Genomic DNA, 14,785 nt, shown 5'->3' on the forward strand with positions numbered 1-14,785 from the left:
TACAAATTCGGAAATATGGATGCTAAAAATGTTTCCAAAAACAACAATCAAGCATATTTTCTTGTTTTTTTCTGGCAAATAATCACAATTTCAGATAATGATCTGGAGGGCCGGATATAATTACCTTGATTTTGACACGTGATTTAAAAAAAGCACTTAAATAACTAACGTAAATCCTCTCACTTTTGACATTTGTCACACCCGGAGTGTAAATGTAGCGTAGCTGATTTATTGCGTATCAAATCTCAAAGGTGAAATTCTCCAAAAACTGGAATAGGACATGTGCACCAGATATGGTCATGTGACCTCTTGAGTGCCACCATCTTGGCAGGATATAACGTCACCACATCCAGACTTTTTCGAATATGAGCTAACCTTCAATATATTTTGTCAAAATAATACAAGTTAGAAATAAGTGCAAAAAACATCGGGTAAATAATAAAAATAAAATAAAAATTATCTGGTGGGCCGGATATAATTACCCAGAGGGCCGGATCCGGCCCCTGGGCCTTGACTTTGACACGTGTGGCTGACGCAGTTGACGTAAACCAGCAACGTAACTATTTAAAGTTAATATGTATAACTTTATTTACATCAATTGTCGCATAATTACTTTAAATATTTACTACTGTAAAGTGTCGGTGCAAAGCCCATATTCAGTGCCACTTTTGTCCGCGTCTAAATCAGCTAATTCGCCTTGAATTGTCAAAGAGGTAGTCCGAATCCGAATTCTTTACCTACCCCCATAGCTTCTCTAAATTTAGTCCTCCAAACAGAGACTACTGGAAAAACAGTGTCTTCATATTCGGACGTGACTACCACTCGATGATGTCATCAATAGTCGTCAGTTAGCTATGCCAGCGCAGAGCAGCTAGTGCTTGGAAATACAGTAAAATATTGGTTTTATAACTTTAAAAAAATCATGCAAAAAAAAACCAAGTCATTACTTACATTTACCGTAAATGTAAACTTTTGTGCTTCAGAGCGCACCCACGTTAAGAAAAGCGATTCTTCTCCGCGACAGCGCAATACGGTTTACCCTACCCACAGAGGGATACAAAAAACTATTTCGGACAAATTTAACTTCAAATGCCCCTTCGATTGGAGGGGTAGGGAGAAGTCAGAGGGGTCGGGGAAGAATTTGGATTTGGCTGTAGTGCCAGGTGACATCTCCGGTATGAAAGGGTTAAACATTCCTAAGTAAATTTTAAATCAAGACTGCCTAAATTGAAGGGTAACTTTTTGAATTGACAGGTGACTGAATTATTTTTACAAACACGTGTTTACTCTGCCCCCTTGCCTATTTTTTGGGGGAAGCTAATGCTAAGGTTAAATCTAGCCAAGATGGCATTAACCGTAGAAAGTGTCTCCAGTTTTTATGTCTTCAGGAGGACCCATTTTAAACTGGAGTTTACCCATAAAAATAGTTCAAACCGGCAGTAATTACAACCTGTTGCCCCCTGCTGGTTGCATCATGTCAGTACAGCTGTCAACCAAAAATTTAGTCCATGGACTTCTTAGCTGAACTTTTTTTTGTAGGCATTCACAATAAGTCAAAAATGTATTGTCACTGGATATTGGTCTGTGCGACACATACCTCTAAAGACGACGTAAAGTACGACCAATCGAATAGACCACTTCATATCATTGACCAATCGAATGAAACCCTTTTATATCTGATGCCTACTTCTAATGTAGACATGGGTCATTTGAATATAACTTAAGTTATGTTTCTTAAGTCTTAAAATAGTTTCAATAAGACCATCCAACTTTGAACAGTGTGGTTTGACAGAAATTATCCTGTTCTTAGCATCTTCGAGAGGTCAGGAATAAAAAGAAAAAAAAGTATTGACAGGTGTTGCGTGTTTTGTAAATAGCCTGAAAAAAATAAAAGTTATTTTAGGCTCTTAAAAAGCAAAACATACTTAACGCAAAAGCTGATTGGGGGAGGATTGAAATCGATTACGAAGACGTTTTGGTCTTCCAGCAAGGATGCAGATAGTCGTAGGGTTTTGGCTAACAAGTCCTCGACCAGATTGAGCTAAGTCTAATCGCTGGTTTGGAGTAATTGAAGTGACCTTAATCAGGTCACCTGATGCAGAACCCAACAGGTTCTTAAATTCTAGCATGTTTGTGTGTAGTAGCAAGACTTAAGACCTTGACCACCATGTGTTTCAGTTTGTTAATAAAGTATTAGTTTTTATGGATTTGTTGTGGACTCACCTGAAATGTTGGTATAAATTAGTCACTAGAGGTGTTTTTTACTTGGAACTTTTGGTTGGATGTCCTGAAGGTGCGGCAGTCGAAGGTATGTAGGGACCCAAGGAGCATTTTCGTCCCCAGCTGCCCCACCTGTCTGAAGCCTTTTGCGCTACAGGTGCCTAATGGGAGCTGGCAGATCTGTGCTGTGGAGGGTGATTAAATCTTGACTCTGAGAGGGACCTAAGCTGATTCCCTTTCGTCAGAGACGCCTAACGGCCCACTGACCTGCATATGGCATGCTCTGCTTCTTAAACCCACACCCTACTCTACTTCTTGGCTTGCTCGAGTGTCAGTCGTCTACTTAAGATGTCAGGAAGGACTTTGCACTGTTTGGGTTTTTTTCTCTTTTTGTTGGGCTATAGTACAGATTAGTGTTGCCACATACGATTATTTTAATAGTCGATCACCAATCATTTTTTCCGGTTATTCAACTAATCGAGTCATGCGCGAACTGGATGTTAAACACACATCTTAACAATCATTAGCTTAAAACTAACTAAAATCTAGATATGCAGTATTACCTGCGATATTGCTAGTGTGAATGCTGTATGTTGAATTTGGCCGCTGAAGATGATAGTGCTGATTGCTGAAGATGCTGAAAGTTATATCTAAAAATGCTGAAGCTGATAGTTAAAACCACTGAAGCTGATAGGTGAAAAACACCAAAGCTGAAACCCATCTAAAATATTGGTTAAAATCCGAATTAGCCTAAAAAAATGAAAAAAATCCTAAATTAGCCAAAATATCTAGCATGTAGCTGAAATATTTGCTAAACACAAAATAGACTTAATAAGAAAAAAAGCCCTAAATTGGCCAAAAATGGCTAACATGTGGTTGAAATATTAGCTAAACTCCAAAATGGTTGAAACAAACAAAAACAAAGTCTAAATTAGCCAAAATAGCTAGCATGTTGCTGAAATATTAGCTAAACTCAAAAATACCCTAAAAAAACAAAAAAAGCCTAAATTAGCCAAAATAGCTAGCATGTTGCTGAAATATTAGCTACACACCAAAATAGCCTAAAAAACAAAAAAGCTAAATTAGCCAAAACAGCTAGCATGTAGCTGAAATATTAGCAAAACTCCAAAATGTTTGGGAAAAACAAATAAAAAATTCTAAATTAGCCAAAAAGGCTAGCATGTGGCTGAAATGTTAGCAAAATAGCCTAAAAAACAAAAAAGGCTAAATTAGCCAAAACAGCTAGCATGTGGCTGAAATATTAGCTACACACCAAAATAGCTCAAAAAGCAACAAAAAAGCCTAAATAGCTTGCATGTGTCTGAAATATGAGCAAAATTCCAAATAGCCTAAAAAAGCTTAATAAATACCAAAGTAGTCCAAAAAGGTAGCAGAATGCCATTATAACTTTCAACTTTTCTACACTCTGAGCACATATAATGTAATGACTAATCAACTAATGGTCGTCGACTATTTTAGTAGTTGATTATTTGACTTATCGTGGCAGCCCTAGTACAGATAGGCAACTTCCGGCCTCTAGAGCCTCATACGTGCATGTTTTCCAGGTAATGATTCAAGGTAATCAGTCAAAAGTAGGGCTTTGATATCTGGAAATCATGCAGCGAGGCCTTGAGTTGCCTATACCTGGACTATAGTGAATCCAGCTGTGGCGTTCTGTCTTCATTCCCGCAGATACAACCAACCGGTAAACTGGAGTTGTCCAGGTTCTAATTGAGCAAGAGATGCAAAGAACGCAGCGTTTAGCTGGTGCTGGAAACCATCCCATGACCTCCTTGGTACAGTGGGGTCTTTCCAACCAATCAGGCACACAGTTTGTCCTTGCACCAGAGCCCCGTCCGCGACGAGCTTCCCAAACGAACCCTGACAGCCAGTGTCACATTTCATTCCTCACGGATGATGCCCCTCAACAGAGGACACTCATGCGGGGCATTCCTGCGCTCAGTTATTGGCATCTCTAATATTCTCCGATGCCCTCGCTTCCCGTTTCAGTGTTAAGTAACCCATGAGCTCAGCGGCATCTCATACATTTGAAGCTGCAGAACACAGACCAAAAAAAAAAAAAAGCCAAAAAAAGTCCGTTTGGTTTGGCTGCAGTCCAGCTACTTGCGCCTCCGACTTCCGCTTTTCCTTTTAAAGACTTTCTTTTTTTGGAGCAGTATGTTTGGACACATTCCCTGCAGAAAACCCTGCTCTGGGTTCACGCTGAGCTCTAACAGGAAGTTTATGAGCGAGCTACTGACATATAGTGCCACTGATTTTAGTTCTGTGCTGCTAATCAACAAAATCGTTGAAAGCAACTGGACTCTGGACATACTCCGAGTATCACCTCTAAATTCCTGTTGGGTTTTAGTGGTTCTTGTTCTGTGACATTTAAACTAAAGAATTTTGCTCCTTCATGCACAGTTAAAACATCCATCAAACGCAAATCTATTTTTATATTCAGTGTACGTTAAGCAGCACATGTGAGACTGGTCGGAAGAAGAAAAAAACTCCAAAAATAAGCATTTGCTTCTTTCTAAATGGGCCTTCTGTTCGTCCAGTAAAGCAGTGGAGCATCATAGCCGGGTCTTTAAGACTTCCAGATGTGTAAACTAAACAGTTAAGTTGTTTAGCTCCTCGCGTCCTTTGCAAAACAACGCACCGGCTGCAGATTTTACTCTGAAACACGGGGGGAAGTGTGCTGCGGGACTTGAATGAGGCTCTTTGTTGAGACAAACAGACTCTATCGGGTTTCTTTCTGCTTTAGTGAACTTTCTCAGTTGCGTCTCAGTGAAGGGTTCACGATCCTTCTCTAACTGAGGTGGCGTGGACGCCGGAGTGCATCTGCCGGTCAGGGTGACATGTTGAACCGATGGAAATCAATTCATGGAACACGAAAACATACTGCTAGTCACACTAGGATATAGAAAGTATTTGGAGATCAAACACAGCTTCTGGCTAATTTAAGGAGAAAGGAAACGGCGATCTCTCTCTTTTTTTTTATGATGTAAATAGTTTAAAAAAAATACAAATATTTATTTATAGGGTGTATGTATAAAGAGCTTTTGCTAAATTAAAAAAAATTAGTTCTTTCGTTTTAAATAAAAAAATAATGGATAATACAGAACTTTTTAAATTTTCCTTTGATCCATTGCTTTGGTCTTCCTTTGATCTTTTTTTTCCATAAGAATTTCTATGTTCTGGTGAAATTTTTGGAACTATTTGAGTCTTTCATGAGCAAACAGAACATCTTTAGCAGTAGATGTTTTAAAAAGGAACTTATTATAAATAGAATATTTATTGAAAATTGATTGAAGTTGTTATGTAACAAATCGGCATAGGAGTTGACTGGAGAACCAAAAGCCAAGAGAGAGAGCTCGCCTTCGACTGCAACCCAAACCACATTGCGCCGGCACCCGCTGAGCTCTCCTGCAGGTGGTGGGCCAACTTGAGAGCGATCCCACGTTGGTCCTCCTGGCTCAACCCAACCGAGGCCTGAGGGAAGAGCCCCAGCCACCAGGGTGAGGCCCCGGTGACGCCAATCCAGGCGACTTACCGGAGTCTTGAGTTCAACTTCTCATAAAGGGGTTCTGAACCTGAGCAAGGTAGTTTGCCCTTTCTCGGTGGGTGGTGTGCTCCTGTCCCAAGTGGAGAAGTTTAAGTATCTTGAGGTCTTGCCCCTGAGTCAGAAAAAAATTGTATTGGAGTGCCATTCACCGTTTTGCGGTTGCTCTACCGGTCCATTGTGGTGAAGAGAGAGCTTAACCAGGAAGCAAAGCTCTCAATTAACCGGTTGATCTTCGTTACAGTACTCACCTAAAGTCATGAGCTCTGGGTCAAGATCCCGACTACAAGCTGCTGAAATGAGCCTTCTCCGTAGGGTGTCTCCACATTGAGAGGAATTAGTTGAGGTGCCTTCTGGACGCCACCTTGGGGTGGTGTTCCAGGCATCTCCTACTGGGCGAAGGCCCCGGGGAAGACCCAGGACACGCTGGAGAGACTACATCTCTTAGCTTTCCTGGGAACACCTCGGGGTCCCACCAGTGGAGCTGGTGGAAGTGGCCGGGGAGAGCTAAGTCTGGGCATCTTTGCTTAGACTGTTGTACCCGAGATCCAGTCCCGGATGAGCGGAAGAAGATGGATGAACTCAAGAAGCTAGCAAGAACTGTTAGGACAGGAACTTGTTTGCTTATTTTTCACAATTGACTTTGTTTTACTTGTGTTTAAAAAGCAAAGAAAGAAAGAAAAAGGCATGTTTAATTTACTTTTAAAGTGGTCAGAAAGTCACCAAAGGCGTCTCAATATCCTCCCAAAATCCTCTCAATGTAGTATCTTCAACATATTTGCAACTTTTAAACAAAACCTTTGCCAATTGGATATTTTAGGTCTAGAAATGTTCACTAGTTTTAGTTGTAATACTGAGCCACAATGTATTTTTACTTAAGCATATGTTGTGGTATTGTTGAATAACCACAAAGTTGCCTTATAATAGTTTTTTTAATCCACAAAAGTTTGACGTGGGGATAAGACACACGTAGTGACTCTACTTAAGTTGGTATAAAATTTGATTTGATGTTGATTTACACGTTTCAAATTTTCCTTATGTTTCTTTCTCATTACTTTAATTTGCTGTAAATTAAATGTTAAAAAAAAAGAAAAATCTAAAGAGATATTCACGGTTTATAAAAATGTCTGGTTAGGTGGTAGTTTCAAGGACTGATCTGGCTTTTAGAAACTATTGTGATAAGTTGTACTCCACTACTGTGGGCCTCTCCTTCAGAAGTAATCCCCAGTCTGGACTGTCTGTTTCAGCTCGAATCGTTGACAGTGCCTTCAGTTTTATTGGAGCCATCAAGGGCCCCCTCCTCACCACGGCAACCTCTGCCATGGAAACCAACCCCTCCAGGAATGATCCTTTTGACCACGAGTGTGTGGAGCTTTGTATGACCAGAGGATTCGGGCAAGAGTGTAGAAAATAGTGTTCCCTTCTGGTCATTTGACCCGAGAATACCCAAAAATGGAACAGCAGGGACTGTCCTGATTAGTGTTTCTGTTGTTTTTTTTTTTTTTCTGGGGGACTTGTATACCTTCCATATTTTTGGAATTATTAGAGTATTGCAAGAGAAAAAAGAACTAGTGTGACACTTATGTGTGTTGAGTTCAGGTACAAAATCGACCCATATTAGAGTTGGAAAGTGCTGTTAACCTGAACCAGAATTGTATTTTCAAAAATAATCATCGCCATTACTCAAGGTGCTATTTGTACCGTAATTATCTCTTACCTTTGTTTTGATGCATTAAAAGGCTTTAGAAGGTTGAAAAAGGAAAGGTTTTTTTCAATGATATTTTGCTTTTCAACTAGATAAAATTTATATTTCTAGTTGATGGGTTTGACTCATTCAATGCCATCCCCAGCTGGTAAAAAAGAAGTGGTGTTAAAAGTAATGCCTTAGTCAGGACAGGAGGATACAGGGTGTGTTTGGTTGAAAAACTTCAAGAGCACAACATGTCAAGATCGTAGAGTACCAGTGAGCTCATAGGAAGATGTTCAGGAGCATATTTTATTACAATCCTAATTTAAGTGCAATATACAACCTCTGCCACCAAAAGCAGTTATTTTGTTTGTTTAAGGAAAAACCTTTTGCACAATTAAAATTGTTGACTTATATTAGAAAAAAAGTTATTGGACTTTTGCTTTGTATAGTTTTCCGTCTATCATTGTCATAGGCAGAGCTGTTCTAATATCTTGTATCCTGCTGTCACTGTAAAGTAAAGATTGCCATCAGTGTTGAACTTTCTACTATTTTCCTTTGTATCTCTTCAAGTTTTACAAAAGCTATAGTTGGGAGTTTACATTATTATTTTATAAAATTAGCTTAAACCTTTAACCCTGAAGCTTTAGCTCCTGTGTTGACTATGCTAATGTCAACACTAATATTAATGGTCCCATTTAAAAGACTGGATAAAACTTTAAAACTTGTGATTTACAGTATTAGTGATCAATATTGCACTGACGACATGACTTGCAATACATGACCATGTAGCAAAACAATTAAGACATCTTTTCCATTTACATAGAAGGCAAGTATCTAACATAAAAGACGTCCATCCGATTGGTCAAATGTGAAAAAGGCTGTAATTAATTTGTTAAATACAACTGTTTTTGCAAGTGTAAACATTTACAGTGGCCATTTATTGCAGTTTAAGCCGTCTTTTTCAGTATGTGTATTGCACAAGTTGATATTGCGATGAGAATAAATTTGCGATGTATCGTGCTGTCCTAGTACCACTCCATATTATAACCGTATAAGATGTAAAACCGCCTTATTTATATCAACAAAGACCATAAGAAGGAGCACGGAAGTGCTCGTCGTATTACCCCGATGGTCCTTCATCAGTGGACGGAATTTGACGAAATTGAATCTTCAACTTTTTCAACTGACCAGAACCCGTTGGACGATATGGACAATAATAGAGAGCCAAGAAGCTTGTGCACGGAGAATAATTAACAATTTAACGCCATAGCTTTAGCTCCAGTGTTGACATTCTTTTCGCTACTTTAGCTCTTCAACCGTTTACGCAATTGACGTATATCCAGCTGATTTTGGCAGCCTTGCTCTGATACGCAACACTTTATGTAGTGAAGTGCTTGCACAACCAACGTAAATTAGCTAATTGTGTCGCAAAGACAAAAGCATCGTTGCGTCACTATGCAACACTTGACTTTAGTAATGTCCCATTTCAAGGTAGCTTTTCTTTGAATCAGACTCAGCTGATTCAAGTTGAAGTATTGTCTATCTGTTTATTTGTATAGACATCTGCCGGTCTGTCCGGTCAGATATCTATGTAGATATCTACATATGTTGATGATGTCATGTTGTTGTAGATGGTTGAAGAGTTACGGTTTGTCGAACACTGTGTGTTATTTAGTGGTTTTTGGTGTTAAAGGGGTAATAATTTCAATCTTTTTGGACCCAGAAAGCTACAGAATTTTACTGACATCCACGTGGTTGTTTTGATGTCACGGGAGATCAAGCATTACAGATGTGAAGTTGAAAGCAGATTCACGTGCTTTGATCTTGTCTCGTCTGGCTGACGTCACGTCTGTGGTGGTATCAAGCGACGTTGCCGTCATAAGCCTGCTTCTATTTTGCTTCTTTGTGAGTGCAAATATCTACAGAAGGAGTCCCTCAAGTGGCCAATTATCGATTTGGACTTCTTTACCTCAAGTCACCTAACTCATGTGGGGAGGCTGGAGATGTAGGGAACCCCTGCCGATCTGGCGTGCTCACATTCAGATGCTAATCCAACGCCATCTGCCGTTGTGCCACAGAGCCAGATACTTTCCTGTCCGTTTGTGCAACTTGTGAAGAGGGAAATCCCCCAAACTTTAGGCCGAACCCCCATTCCCACCTCCTGTTTCCTTCCACACGGAGGTCATTTATAGGGCGTTAGAAAGAACCCATAGTCTGTCCCTCTTCTGTCCAGGGGCGATGGACCCTCACATAAAGGGTTCTTTTTCTCATCGACCCCTCACTTGTTTGTCAAAGAGCCTTCTGGACAGATGTGTTAATCACTGCTGGCAGTGCGCTCAGGGCTGTTGGAAGCTGCCAACAGATCAAATGCAGTTGATTTACATTGGCCTTTAGAAGCACTGGAGTTTGGCTCCCACTCGTTCGAGTGGGAATGTTTCTCACACTTGTTTTCGGAAGGGCAGCACCACCTCACTGCGTAGGATCCAGCTTGAAATTGCTGCTCCAGGATGACATAATTGTGCATATTTTGGCCAAGTTTAGCCTCGTGGAATAAGGGATTTGACTACATTCAGCCTACAAGCTCAATTATCCTCTGAAAGAAATGGACAGTTCTCAAAAACAAGCGAGTCTTGTTTTTTGTAAGTTCTTTTTTAAGCCTAAAAACATTTTTATTTGACCTCACAGGAAAAAAAATCTTTCTTTTTCTTAACAGGATAGTTCAAAATTTAGGGAAAGCCAAAAAGTACATTTTAATTCAATGTTATTTATGTAGCCCAGTATCACAAAACAATTGTCTCATTGCGTTTCATACTGGTAATTGTACAAAAGCAGAAAGTCGGTCAGAAAACATTAACAGTAGCTGGTTCCTAAACTTAACTTAACGGGTTATCCCTGTTCTCAGACCAGGGGTGTCAAACTCAATCGCACAAGGGGCCAAAATCCAAAACACACCTCAGGTCGCGGGCCGAACTGGATAAACATTTATTGAACACTCTAAAACTAAACTTTTAGAATTTTTAAACCATACATTTTTAAAATAATTATGAACTAGATATATATAGCATTACCTGTGATAATGCTAGTGTGAATGCTGTAAGATGAATTTGGCCACTGAAGATTCTAGTGCTGATAGCTGAAAACGCTGAAGTCAGCTAAAACATAAGCTAAAGGCCAAATTAGCCTAAAAAACGTACAAAATAAAAAATAAAATGAAAAAAAAAAACTTGGTGCCCCAAGTGGGAGGGGTCAAGCTGTCCAGTGCTATATACAGTGAATATATACAATCTTCAATGCTTGAACTGAGTTCTAAACATGAAAAAAAGAAGAAAACTGGCTATTAGCTATATGCTAACTCCATTAGCACTACACCTTTTATACAGAAAAAAGATTTTCTAAATATAAAAGAAAAATCTTACTTTTAAATATTGCTTACTCTTTTGTTTACCTTCCCTCCTAAGTTTGCTGGATAGTCTGTTTACATTCATCCTAATTTACACCAAGGTTCACTTGCAAGTGTACCATCAGAGTACACACCTGTCAAACGAAGTAGTAAACAAACTCAGGTTCCGACCAAGCATCTGTCTGCTCCTAAATGTGTGTTTACTTTCACAGACATTGATGAAAAGTGTGTTATTTTTTTGGCATTTTTAACATATTCTTATGGTATTTTTCTGAAGACGGAGGACATATACATAAAGAAAATTTTGTCTAAAAAAGTATGTCTTTATTGAAATCATTGAGAATCTGAAGTGTGTAAATAGATAGCTGTCAGTAATGGATGACGGGACGTGACGGTCGGCTTGCTTCTCGCCAACGGTCTTGCTCACAACTTTCTAATGCACTACTGTTCATTTGCAGAAACAATATTTTTTTACGATGGAGGCTAAACACTGGATATTCATAATCAAAAGACCACTGGGAACACTTACAATTGCTCAAAAGATGACTTGCTTTCATGAGTGCTTGCAAAATTATTAACAAAAAGTTTGATAAGTGCGTCAAAAATAGCCACAACCCTGCCCGTGGCGTGTTTTTTTTCCTCCACCCAGATCCATCAAGGAGTTCTTATCCTTCAGGGATTTCATCGCATGCCTTTAAGACTCCAAAGACAGAATGCATTTTATCAGCAGCAAACTCATATGTTCCCCAACTCTGGTATTTCCTGCTCTTGGGCGACATCCCGTCAAGAGATACGCAAACCAGTTGTGATGTGAACCACCAGAGAACGGCGATTTGAGACGCTTTAATCTGCTGCTGCTGTTGCATCTTGAGTTCTGAAAACACAACAGTCTGGTCGAGCCCGCCCTCCTCTTTTTTGTCTCCCCGCTTCTCCGTATCTGTCTCGCGCCGGTTTTGGCGTGCCTTCTCACATGTGTGTTAAGTCTGGCTGTGCAAAAGCGAAGTGACACCCAGTCAGTTACATTGGAGGCCATGTCAGTCTACCGCAGTGCTGGCTAAGCGCTAAATGCTGATGAAGAAAAGACACCAGCCACGCCAGTCGAAGCCTCTTACGGACACATGAACTCACCTGCGCCGGGCTTCACTTAGAGCGCTTCGTTTGGGCTTTAACTCCACTGTGTCATCACTTTTACTGCAAAGCAGGAATAAATAATCAGCTTAATGGAGTTTACTTTAAAGTAAACTGAATTTAAAGCAGCATTTTACATCTATCTTCCTTTAATCAGTTCACATTTTTTTCATTCCACTTTTTTTTTCTTTTTTTTTTGAGCTGCTAGGATTTGTCGACTAATCATTTATTAAAATAGTCGACAACTAATTTAATAGTTGATTAGTCCTTACTTTATAATATATGGAGTCAGAGTGTAGTAAAGTTAAGAGTTATAATGGCATTCTGATAGCTTTTTGGACTATTTTGGCATTTATTAAGGTTTTATTAGACTATTTTGGAGTTTAGCCATTATTTTAGCTACATGCTAGCTATTTTGGCTAATTTAGGATTTTTTAAATTTTTTAGGTTAATTTGGAGTCAAGCTAATATTTTAGCTATATGCTAGCTGTTTTGGCTAATTTAGGAATTTTGCATTTTTTTAAGTTGATTAGGAGTTTAACATTTTAGCTACATGCTAGCTATTTTGGCTAATTTATGATTTTTTTATTTTTTAGGTTAATTTGGAGTCAAGCTAATATTTTAGCTATATGCTAGCTATTTTGGCTAATTTAGGATTTTTATTTTCATTTTTTTAGGGTAATTTTGAGTTTAGTTAATATTTTAGCTATATGCTAGCTATTTTGGCTAATTTAGGATTTTTTTTAATTTTTTTAGGTTAATTTGGAGTCAAGCTAATATTTCAGCTACATCCTAGCTGTTTTGGCTAATTTAGGATTTTTGCAGTTTTTTAGGTTAATTAGGAGTTTAACATTTTAGCTATATGCTAGCCATTTTGGCTAATTTAGGATTTTTGCAGTTTTTTAGGTTATTTTGGAGTTTAGCTAATATTTCAGCAGCATGCTAGCTATTTTGGCTAATTTTTGTTTCTTTCAGCTTTTTAGGTTGATTTGGAGTTTATCTAATATTTCAGCTGCATGCTAGCTATTTTGTCCAATTTATGATTTTTTTCTGTGTTTTCTGCTATTTTGTAGTTTAGCTAATATTTCAGCTGTATTCTAGCTGTTTTGGCTAACTTCTGCTTTTGTCAGTTTTTTTAGACTAATTTGGCACCTAAAGAATATTTTACCTGGCTATAAGTTTTAGTGTTTTTAGCTATTAGCTTCAGCAATTTCACCTATCAACTTAAGTGTTTAAGCTGTCATTTTCAGTATCCTCAGCTATCAGCACTAGCATCTTCAGCAGGTAAATGCAGCTTACAGCATTCACACTAGCATTAGCACAGATAATGCTTTATATCTAGTTTTAATATAGTTTAAAGCTAATGATGGTTAAGATGTGTGCTTTATATCCAGTTTTGGCATGACCCGATTGTCTAATTGTAAAAAATAATCGGTGATTAGTCAACTATTAAAATGATTGTTTGTGCCAGCACTGGTTCAAACTTTTTTTACATTTTTTTAAATCGGGTCTAAACATGGAAATTAGCTTGAAAGGCTATAATCTTATATATTTGCATTTTTAAATGTTTTATCAATACATGCTGTCCCTGTCCTAAATAAACAATCAATCAATCAATTAAACCTCAACTTTTCCTAGTTTGGTAGGAAAGTATTACAGGGATAGGCAACTCCAGGGTCGCAAACCTGTACAGAGTATGCAGGTGGCCCACACGAAATTTTAAGATTGTAGACCATTCGGTGAGGTCATAGAGCCAATATGTTCATGCATTTTTTTTTTTTTTTCACGAGAATGCAGCAGGCGACAGGTTATAGTGAATGTCTGCATGTCATAATTTACCTTATGATTACAAATACTTAACCATACTCTTACCACACACTCAACTATCTTACGATCCATTTTCATTGTCCCTTGAATTGGCCGCATTAACCTTTAGGGAACTGCACAACATCTCTGCGTTCCATATTAGATGGGACCACGCCTGTCTATGACCCTCCACGGGCCCGGACAAACCTGCAGCACCTGAACGGGGGGTTGACCCATTTAGGTCAACATCTGACTAAGGCATTGACTGTGACCTTCTGCTTGTTTTATGACATCCTGGAAGAGTCCTTGTTTTGGTCTTGGGATTGTTTTAGTTGATCAGTCTTTCCTGGGAAGGTTCTCCCCTCTTCCAAGCTTTAAGTCAAAAAGACTTAGATATTGATTTACCTAGCTACCACAGAGACTTGACCAAACGAAGGGGGTTTACTCAGTTTTATTTATGTAAGCCAATTCCACGGGAGCATTTTTGGGATCAAATAATCCCATAGTACACCAAAAAAAAGCAAATCTCTAGTATTGGAAGTATGAAAGCACTGTTTCCTAACATAATATCCTACAATATTTCTAAGTTTTAATACATTCTTGGCATTTCCTACTAAACACCATTCTTTAAAAACTCTTGTTCTACTTCCTGAATCCAGCCTCCTGTTTTCCGGCAGGTTGACATAAAGCAGACGATGCCTCAGTGACGTGAAACTCATTTTTAGTCATCTTTGAACCACATGATGGTAATATTACCTCTGCGCTGGTGCAGAGCCACGCCACAGCAGACCAAGGCCCTCTCTCTTCTATTAACTTTGTTTCCAAATGGAGTAGTAACTATGGAAACTCATCATGGTGTCATGGAAACAAAGAGCTGCACCCTTGAACCTCACACAAACTCGGCGCCCACACATCTTTTTCAACTATGCCTTCAAATATGTTTTTCTTTTTTTAGAATAAAAGTTAGACTTCCTCT

General features: G+C 38.8%; 1 protein-coding gene across 4 annotated transcripts in view; it reads left to right on the forward strand.

Moving 5' to 3' along the window:
* Positions 1-14,785, forward strand: part of LOC112156670 (microtubule-associated protein 2) — an 80,650-nt gene that overhangs the window by 621 nt on the left and 65,244 nt on the right. The gene's annotated exons all lie outside the window — the stretch shown is intronic.

Source organism: Oryzias melastigma, linkage group LG2 (assembly GCF_002922805.2).
Source record: "Oryzias melastigma strain HK-1 linkage group LG2, ASM292280v2, whole genome shotgun sequence".
NCBI classification, from domain to species: domain Eukaryota; kingdom Metazoa; phylum Chordata; class Actinopteri; order Beloniformes; family Adrianichthyidae; genus Oryzias; species Oryzias melastigma.